We start from the raw sequence: 23,186 nt of genomic DNA on the forward strand, positions 1-23,186 counted from the left end.
AATTTTTGATTCCAAAGTCTATTATTATTTGGAAACTGGTAATGAGAGAACAATACTCATTTCATAATGTAATTACGTCGCTTCAGCAATTTCTTGGTTTAATCAACTGTAGCAGCGAAGGTAAGTCTACCAAAATTACCCCTTCATGCACTAAGATTTACATTCCAGTAGGACATGTTTTAAAACAAGGGAGTAGACAACATTCCATTAGAACTACTGACAGCCTTGGGAAATCCAGGCCTAACAAAACTCTACCATCTGGTGAGACAGGCGAAATACCCTCAGATTCCAAGAAGAATATAATAATTCCATTCCCAAACAAAACAGGTGTTGACAGATGTGAAAATTCCCGAACTGTCAGTTTAATAAGCCACGGCTGCAAAATACTAACACGAATTCTTTACAGACGAATAGAAAAACTGGGGGAGATCAGTTTGGATTCCGTAGAAATGTTAGAACACGTGGGGCAATATTGACCCTATGACTTGTCTTAAAAAATAAATTAAGGAAAGGCACACCTACATTTCTAGCATTTGTAGACATAGAGAAAGCTTTTGACAATATTGTTTGGAATACTCTCTTTCAAATTCTGAAGGTGGCAGGGGTAAAAGACAGGGAGAGAAAGGCTATTTACAATTTGTACAGAACGCAGATGGCAGATAAGAGTCGAGGGGCATGAAAGGGAAGCAGTGGTGGGGAGGAAGTGAGATAGGGTTGTAGCCTATCCCCGATTTTATTCAATCTGTATACTGAGCAAGCAGTAAAGGAAACAAAAGAAATATTCGGAGTGGGAATTAAAATCCATGCAGAGGAAATAAAAACTTTGAGGTTCACCGATGACATTGTAATTCTGTCAGAGACAGCAAAGGACCTGGAAGAGCAGCTGAACGGAATGGACAATGTCTTGAAAGGAGGATATAGATGAACATAAATACAAGCAAAACGAAGATAATGGAATGTAGTCGAATTAAATCAGGTGATGCTACAGAAATTAGATTAGGAAATGAGAGGCATAAAGTAATAAATGAGTTTTTCTATTTGGGGAGCAAAATAACTGATAATGGTCAAAGTACAGAGGATATAAAATGTCGACTGGCAATGGCAAGGAAAGCGTTTCTGAAGAAGAGAAACTTGTCAACATCAAGTGTTGATTTAAGTGTCAGGAAGTCGTTTCTGAAAGTATTTGTATGGAGTGTAGCCATGTATGGAAGTAAAACGTGGACGATAAATAGTTTAGACAAGAAGAGAATAGAAGCTTTCGAAATGTGGTGCTACAGAACAATGCTAAAGATTAGATGGGTAACTAATGAGGAGGTATTCAACAGAATTGGAGAGAAGAGAAATTTGTGACTCAAATTGACAAGGCGTCGGGCAGGCCGCACGGAATCATGGACCCACATTGTTGATAAGGCGCTGTACAATTTGGTGGTGGCTCCATAGTTTTATGGTCTGTGTTTACATGGAATGGAGTGAATCCTCTGGTCCAATTGAACCGATCATTGACTGGAAATGATTATGTTTGGATACCTGGAGACTATTTTTGCCATTCATGGACTTCATGTTCCCAAACAACTATGAAATTTTTTGTGGATGATAATGAGTCGTGCCACTGGGTCACAGTTGTTAGCGATTGGTTTGATGAACGTTCTGAACAATTCGAGCGAATGATTTGCCCACCCAGATCACCCAGCATGACTTTCAAGGAACGCTTATGGGACATAATCGAGAGGGCAATTTATGCACAATATCTGCACTTTTGCAGTCATCGACGGCTTTAGAGGCAAAATGGCTCAATATTACTGCAAAGGACTTCCAGCGACTTGTAGAGTCCTTGCCACAACGACTTGCTGCACTACGTGGCGCAGATGGAGGTCCGACACAATATTGGGAAGTATTCCCTGAATTTTGTCACCTCAGTGTAGTTACCGTGAACACGTAAAAAATGGTTCAAATGGCTCTGAGCACTATGCGACTTAACTTCTGAGGTTATCAGTCGCCTAGAACTTAGAACTAATTAAACCTAACTAACCCAAGGCATCACACAAATCCATGCACGAGGCAGGATTCGAACCTGCAACCGTAGCGGTCGCTCGGCTCCAGTCTGTAGCGACTAGAACCGCACGGACACTCCGGCCGGCAGTGAACACGTACTAAGATGTTTATTTTAGCGTTCTCGGTGACCAAGTGATACCGTTTTTTCTGCATCTCCATGATTAATATACTGTAGATACTCCCCTCTTCCTAGCTGGCAGCAGGCGTGTTGACAGGGATGCACGCGTACATTCTGGCATGAGCAACACAAAAGCACCATATAGCACCTCAACCGGCACAATGTTAGACCCACAGAAAATGTCTGGTGCTTCACGATCTCTGAAGGTGAACTCTGTCAACAGTTATAACGAATTAGCGGATTCCTAAACGAACGCAATCGTTGTCTTGGCAACTGACACATGACAATTATTTTGAACGAAACTGAAGTATATCTGTCTCTACCGCGGAAGTATGTATACGCGTGACACCACATCGTGATGCTACTTAATAACAAACAGTTATTATTACACAAACAGATTTTCAGTTAATGCGGAATTCAGGGTATTTAACTGATAACACAATATTAGTGGGTGTGCATGTGCCACTTGCGGGCAGTTGAATATTGATCCTAATGCTGCCTGAAATAAGCAGTGTCTGTTGGAAACGGTTGTAGCGGTCGCTTCTTAATAAGCAGTGGCAGTTATGTTCCGGTAATTACAGTCTTTTGTGGCTCTCTTTACTAATGAAACAGTCTCGGAATCCGCGAATTACTCTATTCATCTTTTCAACTCTCTCTCTCTCTCTCTCTCTCTCTCTCTCTCTCTCACACACACACACACACACACACACACACACACACTGGCGATGCTTCTGAGTCAAGATTTACAAAAGGTTTTCACCCATCTTCGTTTTCTTCAAACTATTAAATAACTGATACCTACGTTTACTTGGTAGACACGGATCATTTAGGACATTTTGACCAACCACTTCATAAACATCGGTGAACATTTGGCACGTAACGCACTCGCAATTCATCGTGGCATAGATTTAACAAGTTTTTATATCGTCCCAAATATGTGGTACCACTGTACGAGATTACATGAAGAGTCGATGACTGAAAGAGGTGTTGAACAAAATTGCTATCGGTGCACCAGATTATCACCGACAATTATTCTATGTGATGCTCTTCAACCACGATTCTTGCATTGTGATGTGAAAAAACTGCCGTGGTGGAAAGCGTAACCCCCAGTGTAAAGGATATCTACCGTGCAGTGATCAGCAATAATAGTGACGTAGCTGGCTTTCTTGTCGCCTTCAGATATGACGATATAGTGTAGAACCATCAAAGAAGTGTACACATCGCGTCATCGAGCAGTAGTTTTCCTTAAAGGAGGTATGTCATGGGGGATAGATAGTACGTGGGTGAGTCAAATGAAAACCTTAAATATTTTTTAAAATATTATTTATTATGCAGAAGTGGTACAAAGCTGTATAACGTTTCAGCATAATCTCCCCCACGCTCAATGCAAGTCCTCCAGCGCTTAAAAAGTGCATAAATTCCTTTAGAAAAAAGTTCTTTTTGTAGTCTGCGCAACTACTCATGCACCGCGTGGCGTACCTCTTCATCAGAATAGAATTTCTTTCCTCCCATTGCGTCTTTGAGTGGTCCAAACATTTGGAAATCACTTGGTGATGAGGAATGGCGCCATTCCTTCCACGCTCTCTTTGTTTCCGGTTGGTGGAAGTGAACCCAGCTTTCGTCCCCAGTAACGATTCTTGCAAGGAAGCCATCACCTTCTCGTTCAAAGCACCGAATACGTTCTTCTCAAGCACCAACATGTCGTTCTCTCATTTCAGGAGTCAGCTGCCGTGGCACCCATCTTGCAGACACTTTGTGAAACTGGAGCACATCATGCACAATGTGGTGTGCTGACCAATGACTAATCTGTAAACATGCTGCAATGTCATTCAGTGTTACTCGGCGGTTTTCTTTCACTATGGCTTCAACTGCCGCAGTGTTCTGTGAAGTCACAAATCGTTGTGCCTGACCTGGACGAGGAGCATCTTCCACTGATGTCACACCATTTGCGAACTTCCTATTCCATTCGTAGACTTGCTGCTGTTACAAACATGCGTCACTGTACTGAACCTTCATTCGTTGACGAATTTCAATAGGTTTCACACCTTCACTACGCAAAAACCGAATAACAGAACGCTGTTTTACCCTGGTGCAAGTCGCAAGTGGGTTGGTCATCTTTATACTGATACAGCGACGGTATGTGTGCATCTGCACTATGCTGCCACCTACCGGCCATTCCGAACGCTGTTTGTAGCACGCTTACCAACTTACAGGATAACGGCGCAAAATTTCGATTTGTTATTACAGGCATGGTTCAAATGGCTCTGAGCACTATAGGACTTAACATCTGTGGTCATCAGTCCCCTAGAACTTATAACTACTTAAACATAACTAGCCTAAGGACATCACAAACATCCATGCAAGAGACAGGATTCGAACCTGCGGCCGTAGCAGTCGCGCGGTTCCGGACTGAGCGCCTAGAACCGCTAGATCACCGCGACCGGCGATTTGTTATTACAAATTTAAGGTTTTCATTTGACTTACCCTCGTATACATGTCATGATACAACGGTACCAGCTCGGATCTACGGTTCGGTCGTGGCGGGACACAGTTTGCCCGCGTCCCCCTCTCCCAAATATAACTTGTCGTAACCACCACGCTTAATGTGCTATAAACGCCTTAGATTTTAACAACAATAACAAGGTATATGAAACGTCTTTAAAATAATAGCTGCTTGGTGCGTAAGTTCGTAGCGCAGTTGTTTTGAATATTTGTATTTTGGTTGCCATGGGTTTATTTATCGATTGTTATTTTCTATTTGCAGTTCGCTGTTGCTATTTGAGTTTACATATTGTAATTTGGAGACATGAATTGGCCTGTGGACGTTATAAAATGGAGTGCCACTGGAGAAATTGGAACGTTTCCGACATATTCCTCTGTTTGAGTTCAATAGAAGGGTGACAGCAGCGGAGTCAGTCAGAAACATTTGCAACGTGGATGGGGATAGCATCACTGGACGGAGCACGGCAAGAAAATAGTTTTCTCGTTTTAAAGAGGATCGTTTTGACATTATTGGATCTCCAGGTTCAGGAAGACCTACATCTACATGACTACTCTGCAATTCACATTTAAGTGCTTGGCAGAGGGTTCATCGAACCACAATCATACTATCTCTCTACTATTCCACTCCCGAACAGCGAGCGGGAAAAACGAACACCTAAACCTTTCTGTTCGAGCTCTGATTTCTCTTATTTTATTTTGATGATCATTCCTACCTATGTAGGTTGGGCTCAACAAAATATTTTCGCATTCGGAAGAGAAAGTTGGTGACTGAAATTTCGTAAAAACGTCTCGCCGCGACGAAAAACGTTTATGCTGTAATGACTTCCATCCCAACTCTTGTATCATATCTGCCACACTCTCTCCCCTATAACGCGATAATACAAAACGAGCTGCCCTTTTTTGTACCCTTTCGATGTCCTCCGTCAATCCCACCTGGTAAGGATCCCACACCGCGCAGCAATATTCTAACAGAGGACGAACGAGTGTAGTGTAAGCTGTCTCTTTAGTGGACTTGTTGCATCTTCTAAGTGTCCTGCCAATGAAACGCAACCTTTGGCTCGCCTTCCCGACAATATTATCTATGTGGTCCTTCCAACTGAAATTGTTCGTAATTTTAACACCCAGGTACTTAGTTGAATTGACAGCCTTGAGAATTGTACTATTTATCGAGTAATCGAATTCCAACGGATTTCTTTTGGAACTCATGTGGATCATCTCACACTTTTCGTTATTTAGCATCAACTGCCACCTGACACACCATACAGAAATCTTTTCTAAATCGCTTTGCAGCTGATACTGGTCTTCGGATGACCTTACTAGACGGTAAATTACAGCATCATCTGCGAACAATCTAAGAGAACTGCTCAGATTGTCACCCAGGTCATTTATATAGATCAGGAACAGTAGAGGTCCCAGGACGCTTCCCTGGGGAACACCTGATATCACTTCAGTTTTACTCGATGATTTGCCGTCTATTACTACGAACTGCGACCTTCCTGACAGGAAATCACGAATCCAGTCGGACAACTGAGACGATACCCCATAGCTCCGCAGCTTGATTAGAAGTCGCTTGTGAGGAACGGTGTCAAAAGCTTTCCGCAAATCCAGAAATACGGAATCAACTTGAGATCCCCTGTCGATAGCGGCCATTACTTCGTGCGAATAAAGAGCTAGCTGCGTTGCACAAGAGCGATGTTTTCTGAAGCCATGCTGATTACGTGTCAATAGATCGTTCCCTTCGAGGTGATTCATAATGTTTGAATACAGTATATGCTCCAAAACCCTACTGCAAACCGACGTCAATGATATAGGTCTGTAGTTAAATGGATTACTCCTACTACCCTTCTTGAACACTGGTGCGACCTGCGCAATTTTCCAATCTGTAGGTACAGATCTATCGGGGTTCGGGGTTGATGAAGATCGTTTAAACGGGATCCATATCATGGCTCTGGGCTCTATGGGACTTAACACCTCAGGTCATCAGTGCCCTAGAACTTAGAACTAGTTAAACCTAACTAACCTAAGGACATCACACACATCCATGCCCGAGACAGGATTCGAACCTGCGACCGTTGCGGTCGCGCGGTTCCAGACTGAAGCGCCTAGAAGCGTTCGGCCACAGAGACCTGTGCTGATCCATATCATGTCTACTCGAGAATTGATAAATGTGATGAACTGCGATCGTTCCACCATCGTGCGACATTTGCATGCAACGGGGAAGATTAAAAATCGGGAATATGTGTGCCGTCTGCTTTAAGTCAAACTCACAAAAATCAGCGTGTGGCCATATGTCCATCTCTGCTTGCTCGCCATCAATTGACTCGTGAACAACACTGCCCATTCCTATCTTGCATCATTAATGGTGACGATAAATGACACCGTTATGCTAACATAAGGAAAAGAAAGGAATGGTTGAGCCCAAACAAAACAGCAAGTCCCCGTACAAAGACGTGCGCGCATCCACGAAAGACAGTGTTATGCAGCCGAGCGGTTTGAGGCGCCTTGTCACGGTCCGCGCGGCTCCTCCCCGTCGGAGGTTCGAGTCCTCCCTCGGGCATGGGTGTGTGTGTTGTTCTTAGAGTAAGGTAGTTTAATTAGATTAAGTTGTGTGTAGCCTAGGGACTGATGATCTCAGCAGTTTGGTCCCATAAGACCTTACCGTAAATGTTATGCATCTGGTGGAACAGCAACTATATGGTACACTGGCCCGCCCGATTGGCCGTGCGGTCTGAGGCACGGCTTTGCGGGCGGGAAGGAGCGCCTGGTCCCCGGCTGGAATCCGCCCGGTGGATTTGTGGCGAGGTCCGGTGAGCCGGCCAGTCTGTGGATGGTTTTCAGGCGGTTTTCCATCTGCCTCAGCAAATGCGGGCTGGTTCCCCTTATTCCGCCTCAGCTACACTATGTCGGCGATTGCTGCGCAAACAAGGTCTGCACGTACGCGTACACCACCATTACTCTACCACGCAAACGTAGGGGTTACACGAGTCTGGTGTAAGACGTTCCCTGGCGGGTCCACCGAGGGCCGAACTGCACAATGACCATGGGTTCGGTGTGGGGCGGCGGAGGGGTGAAGTGGACTGAGGTAGCCGTCGTGGGGATGCGGACAACTGCGGCTGCGGCGGGGACGGAGCCTCTCCGTCGTTTCTGGGTCCCCGGCCAACAAAACATAACGTAACATAACATAACATGTGGTACCCTTCAAGGGGTAACCATCACTGCTGACATCTGCTGTCAACAATCCAAGACAATGACCAGAAAGACTGCGTGAAGTGATGCTACTCCACGACAATGCCCACCCGCATTTTGTTAGACTGACAAAAAACATTAAACAGGAGTTGAGTTGGGAAGTCATTCCGCAGCCGTCTTATTCACCTGATTTTGCGCCCTCAGATTTTCCTCTTTTCTGCTGTCTATAGAACAACCTTCAAGGAATTTTCTTCCCGGTTGACAATGCGCTTCGAACATGGCTCGACGAGTTCTTCGCCTCAAAACCACGTGATTTCTACAGTCGCGGAATGAAAAAGTTACCTCAGCGTTGGCAGACTGTTGCAAACAGCGAAGGAGAATATATTACTAATGCCTAAAATCTCTGTTATGCGTATCTGTTCAACTTATGAGAAGACGCTACGAACTTATGCCCAAACTAATAATTTGTCTACTTCAGTGGTCGGCATATCGCTTTAGCATGACGTTCTACAGTCCGAAGAGTTGTTTGATGCATCACTATCACAACTCTATCCTGTGCAAGCGTCATCATGTCCTAATAACTGCTGTAACCTACATCCATTTGAATATGCTTACCGTGTCCATTCTTGAGTACAATATTTACCCCCCCCCTCCCCCTCCCACTGTTTCCTCCAATAGCAAAATTGACAATTTCTTGGTGGCTCAAAATGTCTCCTATCAAACGATGTTTTTCTTTTAGTGAAGTTTGACCATACATTGCTTTTTCCCCAATCAGATTCAGTAACTCCTGATTAGTTACTTGATCTGTCCATTTAATCTTTAGCATTATTACGTAGCAGCACATTTCAAAAGCTTCTGTTCTCTTCTTGTCTGAACTGTTTCTCGTCCACGTTTCATTTCCGTACAACGCTACACTCCAGACAAATACGCTTCAGCATAGATACCACCAAGGCCGCGCGGGGTAACCGCGCGGTCTAAGGCACCTTCCTACGGTTCGAGCGGCTCCCCCAGTCGGAAGTTCGAGTCCTTCCTCGAGCATGGGCGCGTGTGTTGCCCTCAGCATAAGTTAAAGTTAGATTAAGTAGTGTGTAAGCTTAGGGACTGATGACATTAGCAGTTTGGTCCCATAGGAACTTACCACCACCGCCACCACCAGCTACCACCAAATTGCAGTTCTAAGAAATACATTATTTGAAAAGTATTTGAGCGAAAAATTGAGAAGTTCATGTGACATGCGATTGATTTAAGAGTTGTTACAACCACAAACTCGACCCCCTATATGCTACAAACAGTTGGCACTGTCAGTTGTGACAGTGTTCTTGACGCCCCCAGCAAAGGCAATCATCTGTCGTTCTTGCGTCTAAATGAAACAATGAGAGTGCCTTGTCGCTTAGTAACGTCTTCTCCAATATTTCTCATCTTTCCGTAGACTTTTCGTTCTATAAGCACAGATGGGACAATACATCTCTTCTGCTTTTATATACCTCATATTAGGATTCCACGTCCCACCAACGACGAGGAAATTAGAGAGGAAATGCAAACTTGGTTTGGGCAAGTACGGGGATTTAAAACGCCAGACCTCGTCAAAGGAACCAACCCAACATTCACCTTAAGAGATGAGGAGAACCCACGGAAACACTGTATCTGTATTGACAGATAGGTATTTGATGTAGCTTGTCCCGAATGCGAACGTCAGCACCGCATGGCACGTTATATATTTGACCGTTTCCACACTGCAGAGTGTCCATAACGCTGTGCCCAAGTAGTACGTGTAACTTACTCACAAGCAACCCCCTTGAGTGCAAGGTCGCAAAAGGTCAATGTTGTTTACGCTATTTGACGCCCTACATATTGCGTACCATGTAACCACAATATTGGCTGCGAATGGTTACAGGGGCGTGAGTGGAGGCATCCAATGGTGAGCACAGCTTGAGCCTACGAGCGTTGATACAAAATGTGTTTATACAAAGCAGACCAATGGCAACTATAAACAAATCAAACATTGCGTTAACTCTATAACAACTATTGTCGAAGATGTCATTTCGTCAGAAAGGAACCCTAGGAATTTCGCAGAGAGAGAGAGAGAGAGAGAAGGGGGGGGGGGGAGGGGGGGAGAGAAGTGGCAAATGAATTATTAGCGTTTCTGCAAGATGAGTCAGTGGAATGTGTGGTTTCGTATACGTTCGACTGTGCGGACAATGAACATCAGGAGTAAAATGATGATAAAAGATGCTTAACAAGTGAAAGTGATATTGAAACAGGTGTCGCGCCATGTAGATCATCATCTTTGTCGGACAGGGAACCACTTATCCCCTCTCCAGTAAAACGTAGTAAAGGACAATCGTTGTCCAAGGAGCGAAAACTAAACATAATTACAGACATGAAAGATCATTCGCAGTATAGTAAAAAAAAAAAATATGAATCGATTTCGTATAAGTCAGCAGCAATATGACTTTGTAAGGCATTTGAAAAACTACGGATGTTCAAGGGAGGACAAGGCGCACTTCTTACAAAAACTGGTGTTTGCACTTTTCAAGAATGCTCGATACAACTTACAGAAAGTGCATGATAGTGGTCTACTATTACGCGCGGCACACATTACAGTGATTTCAAGGAAACAATGGATAGTTACATGACCTCAACCAATGTTACAGAATTGGAAGACGTAAGATAAAGAAATTTCAAACAAAATTCAACTTGACGATGCACAACAAACTGCGAAATCGGCCCGAAAATTTATAAATGAGATAAACGAACTTGTCCCATCGTTCCGTAAGGAATTTGTTGACAACTCCGACCAACTGGAATTTGAAGGAGAAATGCACATAAAACGAACGCTGGAAATTAGGGGTACCAAGCCAGTTTTATCAAGATCAACTAACATCAGTGCCGTAACGTATCCGTATACAATTATGCCTACTGTTCATCTGGATGGTAAATTGGCTGGAAAGTTAATGATTGTACTGTGAGAAGGTGAAGGTGCTCTTCCCCATACGATTATTGCTCGTATTTACGTCACATCAAGCAGGAGTTGGAAAATGAGCGTAAGAGAACTACAACTATGGTATGAGCACTGCTTTTGGCCAACAGCTGGTGAAAATAACTTGCTTTTGCTTGATCCCTGATCTCCGTAAAAAAATCATATTCATTTAGAGCAAACTATCTCTTCTGAAAAGTTTGTGGCATTGCAATTAAAACCACCTGGAACCACTGGACAAATTCACCCTCTGGATATTTGTATTTCCGCGCCTATAAAAGATATCGCACTATTTGCGGCTACGTCTTAAAGAACAGATAGTTTCACGATAAGCACTACGACAGACTGTTTCGCATTCGGTTGCATGCCATCACATGCCATCAGTTCTCATCACCCGTTACACCAATATGATTTTGTACGCATTCTTTAAGAATGGATAACTAGCTGACCGTGCTGCACTTTGTAACTCCCAAGAGTTCACCTTCGATCTTGATGGTGCGAACCTTTACGATCATTGTCGCGCGCAGTGTTTCATTCTGTGTTCATGGTTCAGGTTAATGGTTTGTTTTGAAGATGTCATGAATATCGACGATGTTCATTTTTGAATACACCCCTTATAAGGCTGACCTCTGTAACTTACGAACAGTCCTCTTCTGTCGCCCTCCTCATGCACATGGTGGGTCATTAGATGCTGATATTTTTCCTGTCATAATTGTTAACTCAATTTTTTCAAATGAGCCTTACTAAAGATTGAACTTGCGACCTCTCAGTCGAGGGGTTCCTTGTCACAATGATCACAGTATTCTCTCATAAGTCTACGGGCACGTTTTTGGCGTTCATGTATTATTTGTGGAAATAGGTTCAATAACCTGGCACTGTTCTGATATCAAGGATATGGTCCGTTTCTGTCGCTCCCACCTACAGCCAGACAACAAGCTGCCACATTACATGTAGTCCATTTTAATCCGACTTACGCGGCACTGAACTGGACAGCAGCAGCTGTTGCCGACCGTGCAGTCAGCCGATGCGTGTGAGCCACCAAGGCGACACAGCTGTTTATAAACGACGCTTGCCAAGTTGTGGTCGCATTTGGCCTTCGCAGTGAGCAATGTACGTACGAAAACATGCCCCGGATTCTGGGTGAGCGAACGAGTGGCGGATGCGATTCTCGTGCGCCACTCTGCGGCAAGCACTATTCACGCAACAGCAGAAAAAATCAAAGTTAAATTTCCACCGACCTAAACAGTAACGCAACCGATTTTGTCTGCTGTTCATGTAATGCCGACATGAACCAACATCCCTTATGAAGAAAGATTATTACAGAACGCACAGTTTATAATGGAATACACAATTTCTCAGGAGACTTCGATCTAAAGTACACTGAAATGACGTAAGTCATGGGATACCTCCCAGTATCGTGTCGGACGTCTTTTGCCTGGCGTAGTTCAGCAACTCGAAGTGGCGTGGATTTAACAAGACATTGTAAATCCTCTGCAGATGTACGAGCCATGCTGCCCCTGTAACCGTCCATAATTGCGGAAGTGTTGCTGATTCAGCATTTTGTACAAGAATTGACCTCTCCATTATGTCCCATAAATCTTCGACGAGGATTCATATCGGGCGAGCTGGGTGGCAAATCATTCACATCGAATTGTCAAACAAATCGTGAACAGTTGTCTCCAGTGACATGAGATCGTTGTTTGGGAACATGAAGTCCACGAATGACTGCAAATGGTCTACAAGTAGCCGAACATACTTATTTCCAATCAATGAACAGTTCATCTGGACCAGAGGACCCAGTACATTCCATGTAGACACGTTCTACACCATTATGGAGCCAGCAGCAGCTTGCACACTGCCTTGTTGACAACTTGGGTACATGTATTCGTGGGGTCTGCGCGACACTCGAACCTTACCAACAGCTCTTACCAACTGAAATCGGGTCTCATCTGATCACGCCACTGTTTTCCAATCGTCTAGGGTCACGAGCCCAGGAGAGGCGCTGCAGGTGATGTGCTGTTAGCAAAGGCACTAGCGTCGGCCTGCGGTTGTTTCGCGCACTGTTCCTTGTCTTGTTAGCACTGACAACTCTACGCAAACGCTGCTGCTCAGGTGTGTTAACAGTGGTGAGAGATAATGCCTGAAATTTGGTATTCTCGGCACACTCTTGACACTGTAGATCGCAGAATATTGAATTCCCTAACGATTTCCGAAATCTAATGTCCCATCCATCCAGTTCCAACTATCATTCCGCGTTCAGAGTGCGTTAATTCCCATCGTGCGGCCATAAACATGTCGGAAACTTTTATCAAGAAGCACTTGAGTATAAATAACATCTGTGTCACTGCACTGCCCTTTTATATCTTATGTATGTGATACCACCACCTTCTGCATATGTTTATATCGCTATCCCCTGACTTTTTTCACCTCAGTGTAGTGTGGACTAAAGGGGGACATCGATCTATCTGATGTTTTCGGAAAATATCTGACTTCAGGGGAGGACCTATGAATATTATTTATACCATAATGTATCGCTTCCATAGAAATAACGTACATAAAATTAGACCACCAACAGCTCGCACTGATGCACGGTCTACTCGGTTTCCTGTGCTCCATCCGTCAACGAACCGGGAAGAAGTCTTAATACCACTTACATTACCTTCTTCTACGCACTAAGAGTTACTTCCAGAGTATCAAGAAAAGCACAAAAATGTAAATTTTATTGCAACGAGCCCACTGAAGGCGGACCTGAGTTGAAGCTAATGGCCGCGCGGGATTAGCCGAGCGGTCTCAGGCGCTGCAGTCATGGACTGTGCAGCTGTTCCCGGCGGAGATTCGAGTCCTCCTTCGGGCATGGGTGTGTGTGTTTGTCCTTAGGATAATTTAGGTTAGGTAGTGTGTAAGCTTAGGGACTGATGACCTCAGCAGTTAAGTCCCATAAGATTTCACACACATTTTTTTAAAGCTAATGACGACGTCGATCATGTATGGACGAAATGGGATCGGAGTCCTAACATGCCCGTGGTGTAATCATCTCAGATGAACACGAATTGTACTGATGTTAAAACTTCTACCTTCCTTGCGTGACAAACTGCAGCATTTCGCCGGCGGATTATTTTGATCAGCATAAAAATATCGTGGTGATTTTATTTTTTCTTCAAGATGTGTGTCTGTTGGATGATTATTTCATTCCGTAACTCGTTCAGAAATTTGACATGGCAAAATACTTTTACACCATAGCACGACTTAATAGACTGTAGTTCTTGAATTCCCTTTCGAACACATTTCTGCAGTATGTATGTCTAAAGCGAACAGGAAGTAGGTGAAAATTAGACGGGAGATATGATACCGCGAGAAGACAGTGCAGTGGGATACCTAAGACCCCCAGACGTCAAGGGAAATGTAATAACTTCAATTCCAAAGAAATCAGGTGCTGACAGGTGTGAATCTTGCCGAATAATCAGTTTAGTAAGTCATGATTGCATGCATTATTTACAGAAGAGTGGAATAAGTGGTAGAAGCCTACCTTGAAGAAGATCAGTTTGGATCGTGGAGATAAGCAGGAACACGAGAGACAATACTTACCCTGCGACTTATCTTAGAAGAAAGGTTAAGGAAAGGCAAATCTACCTTTATAGCTTTTATGGACTTCGAGAAAGATTTTGATAATCTTGACTGGAATACTCTCTTTGAAATTCTGAAGGTACCAGGGTTCAAATACAGGGAGCGAAAGGCTATAAGGCTATTTACAACTTGTACAGAAACCAGACGACAGTTATAAGAGTCGAGGGGCATGAAAGGGAAGCAGTGGTTGAGAAAAGAGGGATACAGGGTTATAGCCTATCCCCGATGTCATTCAATCTGAATATTGAGGAAGCAGTATAGGACACCAAAGAAAAATTAAGTTCAGGGAGAAGAAATAAAACCTTTGAGGTTTGTTGATGACATTGTAGTTCTGTCAGACAAAGTGAAGGACTTGGAAGAGCATTGGAACTGAATGGACAGTATCTCGAAAGGAGGGCGAAAGATGAACATTAACAAAAGGAAAACAAGGGTAATGGAATGTAGACGAATGGAATAAGAGGATGCTGAGGGAATTAGATTGTGAAAAATGTTACTAAAATCAATAGATGAGGTTTGTTATTTGGGCAGGAAAATAACAGATGATGGCCGAAGTAAAGAGAATATACAATGTCGACTGGAAATGGCAACTAAAATGTTTCTGATTAAGTGAAATTTGTTAACATCGAATGTAAATGTTAGGATATATTTTCTGAAAGTATTTCTCTTGAGTGTAGCCTTGTACGGAGATGAAACCTGTATGACAAACAGTTCAGACAAAGAGAGCTTACAAACTTTTGAAATGCGGTGATACAGAAGAATGCTGAAGATTAGATGGGTATCATGTAACGAATGAGGAGGTACTAAATATAATTGGTGACAAAAGAAATTTGTGGCACCACTTGACTGAAAGAAGGGCTCAGTTGACTGGACACATTCTGAGAACTCAAGGGAACACCAATTTAGTACTGGAGGGAAGTGTGGGGGGTAAAAATTGTAAAAGAAGACGAAGAGATGAATACAGTAAGCAGGTTCGAAAGGACGTAGGCTACAGTAGTTATTCAGAAATGAGAAGGGTTGCATATAAGGGAGTAGTGTGGAGAGTGGCATGAAACCAATCTTAGGACTGAAGACCATAACAAAAAACAAAATGCCTAAACTTGGTGGGTACATCACCAAAGAGTATCAAAATGAGGCTAACCATCATAGAGTCTCCATTTTGCTCGTAGAAGATAACTCGTGTAAATATAAATAAATATAGCGTCAACTGCTGCAAGAATATTCTCTGTCGTGATACATTATTTACTACGAGGCTCATTTTAAAGTACGCATCAGATTTAAATGCATATTATTTACGAATTTTGGTAGCCGCACTTCTATTTTGAATTGGTTAGGTGCAGGATGAGACATTCAATCGGAATGCGTGCTCGAAATAGCAAGGCTAAAAGTATTGTAGCCGGTTATGGGAGACCATCTCCGTTGCGCATGGTATAGAAACGAACAGATTTTTCGAGCGTATACCGGTCATTGAAGGGAATCGGGGAATTTTCTGTCGTACAATTGTTACTGCAGTGAGCTGAGACTCAAGAAAAAGTTTGAGGAAGCGGAGAACATTGCAGCAACGGTGCGGAGAAACCTAAGGACAAGCCCACGGCACGTTTTCTCCTGCCTCTGGACGCCGCGACCGGCGTTTGCGCGCATTATACGTGGGCGTGCTGAAAAGTAATGCTCCCGAGCTTTTCATGTGAATACTTTTAAAGCTTTTTAAATAAAACAAGCTTTGTTAACGTTCTACATCTTTATTCTTCGTATCTACGTATTTGCAGCCCTCTGCCGCTTGAGGGCTCTTATTTGTAGTGTGTGACATTGCTGTGTGTAACACAACTATGTCGCTGCTTGAGAAACAGCGTGCAGTAATCGAGTTTCGAACAATGCCAGACCACACACGAGCGCTGCGACATCTGCAATAATCCGATGCCTTGGGTTCACTGTCATCGGTTACTCTCCGTACAGTCCCGACTTGGCACCATCGGTTTTAGAGGACATTTTGACGACTTCACTTTCATAGTTCAAATGGCTCTGAGCACTATGGGACTTAACATCTATGGTCATCAGTCCCCTAGAACTTGTTGTTGTTGTTGTTGTTGTCTTCAGTCCTGAGACTGGTTTGATGCAGCTCTCCATGCTACTCTATCCTGTGCAAGCTGCTTCATCTCCCAGTACCTACTGCAACCTACATCCTTCTGAATCTGCTTAGTGTACTCATCTCTCGGTCTCCCTCTACGATTTTTACCCCCCACGCTGCCCTCCAATGCTAAATTTGTGATCCCTTGATGCCTCAAAACATGTCCTACCAACCGATCCCTTCTTCTAGTCAAGTTGTGCCACAAACTTCTCTTCTCCCCAATCCTATTCAATACCTCCTCATTAGTTACGTGATCTATCCACCTTATCTTCAGTATTCTTCTGTAGCACCACATTTCGAAAGCTTCTATTCTCTTCTTGTCCAAACTAGTAATCGTCCATGTTTCACTTCCATACATGGCTACACTCCATTCAAATACTTTCAGAAACGACTTCCTGATACATAAATCTATATTCGATGTTAACAAATTTCTCTTCTTCAGAAACGCTTTCCTTGCCATTGCCAGTCTACATTTTATATCCTCTCTACTTCGACCATCATTAGTTATTTTACTTCCTAAATAGCAAAACTCCTTTACTACTTTAAGTGTCTCATTTCCTAATCTAATTCCCTCAGCATCACCCGATTTAATTTGACTACATTCCATTATCCTCGTTTTGCTTTTGTTAATGTTCATCTTATATCCTCCTTTCAAGACACTGTCCATTCCGTTCAACTGCTCTTCCAAGTCCTCTGCCGTCTCTGACAGAATTACAATGTCATCGGCGAACCTCAAAGTTTTTACTTCGTCTCCATGAATTTTAATACCTACTCCAAATTTTTCTTTTGTTTCCTTTACTGCTTGCTCAATATACAGATTGAATAACATCGGGAAGAGGCTACAACCCTGTCTCACTCCTTTCCCAACCACTGCTTCCCTTTCATGCCCCTCGACTCTTATTACTGCCATCTGGTTTCTGTACAAATTATAAATAGCCTTTCGCTCCCTGTATTTTACCCCTGCCACCTTTAGAATTTGAAAAAGAGTATTCCAGTCAACATTGTCAAAAGCTTTCTCTAAGTCTACAAATGCTAGAAACGTAGGTTTGCCTTTTCTTAATCTTTCTTCTAAGATAAGTCGTAAGGTCAGTATTGCCTCACGTGTTCCAACATTTCGACGGAATCCAAACTGATCCTCCCCGAGGTCTGCATCTACCAGTTTTTCCATTCGTCTGTAAAGAATTCGCGTTAGTATTTTGCAGCCGTGGCTTATTAAACTGATAGTTCGGTTATTTTCACATCTGTCAGCACCTGCTTTCTTTGGGATTGGTATTATTATATTCTTCTTGAAGTCTGAGGGTATTTGGCCTGTCTCATACATCTTGCTCACCAGCTGGTAGAGTTTTGTCATGACTGGCTCTCCCAAGGCCGTCAGTAGTTCTAATGGAATGTTGTCTACTCCGGGGGCCTTGTTTCGACTCAGGTCTTTCAGTGCTCTGTCAAACTCTTCACGCAGTATCGTATCTCCCATTTCGTCTTCATCTACATCCTCTTCTATTCCCATAATATTGTCCTCAAGTACATCGCCCTTGTATAAACCTTCTATATACTCCTTCCACCTTTCTGCCTTCCCTTCTTTGCTTAGAACTGGGCTGCCATCTGAGCTCTTGATATTCATACACGTGGTTCTCTTCTCTCCAAAGGTCTCTTTAATTTTCCTGTAGGCAGTATCTATCTTACCCCTAGTGAGATAAGCTTCTACATCCTTACATTTGTCCTCTAGCCATCCCTGTTTAGCCATTTTGCACTTCCTGTCGATCTCATTTTTGAGACGTTTGTATTCCTTTTTGCCTGCTTCATTTACTGCATTTTTATATTTTCTCCTTTCATCAATTAAATTCAATATTTCTTCTGTTACCCAAGGATTTCTAGCAGCCCTCGTCTTTGTACCTACTTTATCCTCTGCTGCCTTCACTACTACATCCCTCAGAGCTACCCATTCTTCTTCTACTGTATTTCTTTCCACTATTCCTGTCAATTGTTCCCTTATGCTCTCTCTGAAACTCTGTACAACCTCTGGTTCTTTCAGTTTATCCAGGTCCCATCTCCTTAATTTCTCACATTTTTGCAGTTTCTTCAGTTTTAATCTACAGGTCATAACCAATAGATTGTGGTCAGAGTCCACATCTGCCCCTGGAAATGTCTTACAATTTAAAACCTGGTTCCTAAATCTCTGTCTTACCATTATATAATCTATCTGAAACCTCTCAGTATCTCCAGGGTTCTTCCACGTATACAACCTTCTTTCATGATTCTTAAACCAAGTGTTAGCTATGATTAAGTTGTGCTCTGTGCAAAATTCTACTAGGCGGCTTCCTCTTTCATTTCGTAGCCCCAATCCATATTCACCTACTATGTTTCCTTCTCTCCCTTTTCCTACACTCGAATTCCAGTCACCCATTACTATTAAATTTTCGTCTCCCTTCACTATCTGAATAATTTCTTTTATTTCATCGTACATTTCTTCAATTTCTTCATCATCTGCAGAGCTAGTTGGCATATAAAGCACTTAGAACTACTTAAACCTAACTAACCTAAGGACATCACACATATCCATGCCCGAGGCAGGATTCGAACCTGCGACTGTAGCGGTCGCGCAGTTCCAGACTGAAGCGCCTAGAACCGCTCGGCCACACCGGCCGGCTGCGATCTGTATAATAATTTCGCTTTGGGCAGCCATTCATAGTATGCGCCAAAAACAGAGATTCTAACATTTTCACTCGGTATTTTGTTCCATACCAATAATTAGAATTAGACATGAGTTTAACTGCGAGCATGTGTTCGTATCACAGCTGCTCTCAACCTTTATAAAATACAGAAATAAATTAACAGATAATTGTACTCCGTTGAATATCCATATCACACGCTGATCTCACAGGCAAGTGTTACAAGTGTTTCAAGAGAGCATATTACAATAAACAAAAAGATCTTTTTTCAACATGGAAGGCCCGAAGTAGACAGGATATAAAATGCAGACTGGAAATGGAAAGAAAGCTTTTCTCAGAAAAAAAAACATTTTTAACAAGAAGTATGAATCTAACTACTAGGAACCTTTTCTGAAAGCGTTTATCAGGAATGCACTCTTGTACAAAATTGGAACGTGGACTATAAACAGTACAAACAAGACAATCATACAAGCTTCTGAAATTCTGAAATGTAGTGCTACTTAAGAATGCTATGGTGGGAGCAGATTCGTAATAAACACATACTCTTTCGATCTGGTGAGAAAAGATATTTATTGGACAAGTTGACTAAAAGGAGGAGTGAGTCAATAGTACACATCTTGAGGTATCAAGGAAAGAATAGATAAGTTGGCAATTGAAGAAAATGTGTGTTTTTATTCAGGGAGGGGGGGGGGGGAGGGGAGGAGGGAGGGGGAAGGGGAGAGAAATGCTTGAATACAGTAAGGAGGTTCAGGTGAATAAATATAAGTTGTAGTGGTTATCTAGAGATGAAGAGTTTTGTACAGGATACGCTACTTTCGAGAGCTGTATCAAACCAGTCTTCTGACAAGAACATAAAAACAACAACAACAACGAAAAGCAACTTTGAATGGTGATAAGTGTCATGAAACCTATGCAGGATTCTCAAAATACAGTTAAAATGTTCCATTTTCGACAGCAGTATTGTGACGGACATCTGATCTTTTTAGCCACTGCATAGACTTTCGATTCTACTCTTCATAGAAAACACAACGCATCACAGGAAATGCTGAAAACTATCACATTCTCTAACTCTGTTGTCTCCGAAGTACAACTTCCTTAAACTGCTACTCTCCGCTCTTTACGTGTATCCTTCTCGAAATTCTGGTGCAATTTCTACATTTTACAAATTCACTGACAAATTATTATTATTGTTTCGAACAATTAGACCAATATGCTAGTTTTAACACACAGTAATACGCGCGCGCGAGGTTACACGAAATACTGCGAGACCAGTGGGACACTGAATCTGCGAAACCAGAACTGTATTAGAATGCTTAGAGAGGAATTTCATGGTACAACGTACTTTACAGTTCCGTCACAGGCCGTAAATTTCATACGAAGTAACACGTCGGGGGCTTTTACGTAAGATAATGACACCGCACACTTACGTTGCTATCTGTTCTCGAGAGGATACGCGTTCCTATGCACCGTGCTCTCTCACGTATAGCAATGCACTGCACAGTCTTCCATTATTAACTTATTCGCCAATTTCAGCGTCTCACAACATTAAAAATAAGTAAGTCTGTTTTTTGATAAATCATACAAAAACTACAAACTCGAGAAAACATGAAGCAATTGGCACGAAGGTTGGATATCTTATTACCAAATGCAAACCAGCGCCACAGCGATATGCCTGTGTCATCTGTACATAGCAGATAGTTTGCATGCTCGAGAAGGGGCAGTGGTTAGCGGTGTGATTGAGCCAAGACGAATGGGATAGGCAGAGGTCTGTGCGGACGTGAATATATTCGCAGATAACCTTAGCGAATTTGCTTTGCGTGCAAAAGCTTGAGCGGAAAAGATTTGTACGTATACCTACTGGCATACACGCAATAATAATTACCGCATAGGACAACTTAGAGTCAGTATTATACTGATGAGCCAAAACAATATGACCACCTCCTTCACAGCATGTTGGTCCACCTTTGGAACGCAATTAAGCATCCTTTATGTGTGACATGCCTTCGACAGGTCCTTTTTAGGGTTCCAGAGGTCTGGGGCACCAGATGTCTACGCCAGGCCACACAATTCTCTTAAATTACAGGTCTGAGGTTTGTGGGCGCAGAGCTGGCACCTAATAATATCCCAAATGTGATCCATCGGTTTATGATCAGGCGAGTTTTATGGCTATGGCACCAAGGTAAGTTCTCTGTCATGTTCCTCAGACAATTGTAGCAATATTCTTCTCTTGCTACACAGACAGTTCTCCGTTAGAGACGGAGCACAAGGTCGGATTGTGTCAAGGATGGGGAAGGAAATCAGCCGAGCGCTTTCAAAGGAACCATCCCGGTACGTCTACGCCAGGCCACACAATTCTCTTAAATTGCAGGTCTGAGGTTTGTGGGCGCAGAGCTGGCACCTAATAATATCCCAAATGTGATCCATCGGTTTATGATCAAGCGAGTTTTATGGCTATGGCACCAAGGTAAGTTCTCTGTCATGTTCCTCAGACAATTGTAGCAATATTCTTCTCTTGCTACACAGACAGTTCTCCCGGTGGGAGATGCAATCGCCGTCGGGCAACACCTTAAGCAGGTGCTAGTGGTTCGTAGTATGTTCCCGCAGTTACGTGATGTAACAAGAAATGTGATACATTCGACTAAACGACACTTTTCCATTGATCCATGGTCCAATTTCTATGATCCAGTTCCCATTGTAACCGTAACTGACAATTCTGTTGGGTCAACATGGGAACACGAAGGGGCAGTGCTCTATGTTCAGTAACATACACTAAACGTAAACTACGAAACACTTTTACCCTGAAGTGAGGTTTTCCACAGAATGCCTTGTTTCCTGCCTTACAGAGAGGGCAAGCTGCCGACCTCTTCTTTGTGCGATGAAGCGTTGACGTCCAGTACCAGTTAGCCTGTTCGCTGTTCCGCCGTCCTTCAGCAATTTCCACAGACGTACACGACAGTAACAAGCGAATAGCCGATCATCGTCGCCCTTTCCAAGATCCTCGTTCACAGGTGCGTACCATATCAATTTGCCCTTTCTCAAAGTCGTTTACGACTGTGGATTTTCCCACTTGCGGATTGTGTCGTTTACAGAACGATTTCCCACTTGCTGTAGAGAGATCGTGCTGGGGATGATTTGTCCGGAGCGTGGGGGAGGCTAAATCGGCTGATTGTTCCTCCATCTTCCGGTTGGTTCCTTGTTCAAAAATGTTCAAATGTGTGTGAAATCTTATGGGACTGAACTGCTAAGGCCATCAGTCCCTAAGCTTACACACTACTTAACCTAAATAATCCTAAGGACAACCACACACACCCATGCCCGAGGAAGGACTCGAATCTCCGACGGGACTAGCCGCACAGTCTATGACTGCAGCGCCTCAGACCGCTCGGCTAATCCCGTGCGGCGGTTGGTTCCTTGGAAAAATCATCTGCTGCAAGAGATGCTTGCTTGCGATAATTTCGTATAGCTGTCATTTCGGAAGGAAGAAAGTTTGGGTTTAATGTCCGGTCGACATCGAGGCCGTTAGAGACGGAGCACAAGGTCGGATTGTGTCAAGGATGGGGAAGGAAATCAGCCGTGCGCTTTCAAAGGAACCATCCCGGTATATGCCTGGAGAGATTTAGGGAGATCACAGGAAACTTAAATGAGGATGCCCAGACAGGGTTTGAACCGTTGCCCTCCCGAATACAAGTTGGGTTGTTTGGGGGGAGGAGATCAAACACCGAGGTCATCGGTCTCATCGGATTAGGGAAGGACGGGGAACGATGTCGGCCGTGCCCTTTCAAAGGAACCACCCCGGCTTGTCTGGAGCGATTTAGGGAAATCACGGAAAACCTAAATCAGGACGGGCGGACGCGGGATTGAGCCGTCGTCCTCCCGAATGCGAGTCCAGTGTCCGAATGCACGAGCAGTGTGCTAACCTCTATGGCCCCTCGTTCTGTC

General features: G+C 43.4%; 1 protein-coding gene across 1 annotated transcript in view; it reads right to left on the reverse strand.

The window, feature by feature from the left end:
• Positions 1-23,186, reverse strand: part of LOC126278191 (ATP-binding cassette sub-family G member 1-like) — a 330,372-nt gene that overhangs the window by 237,312 nt on the left and 69,874 nt on the right. The gene's annotated exons all lie outside the window — the stretch shown is intronic.

The sequence above is a fragment of the Schistocerca gregaria genome, chromosome 6 (genome assembly GCF_023897955.1).
Source record: "Schistocerca gregaria isolate iqSchGreg1 chromosome 6, iqSchGreg1.2, whole genome shotgun sequence".
In the NCBI taxonomy this organism is placed as follows: Eukaryota; Metazoa; Arthropoda; class Insecta; order Orthoptera; family Acrididae; genus Schistocerca; species Schistocerca gregaria.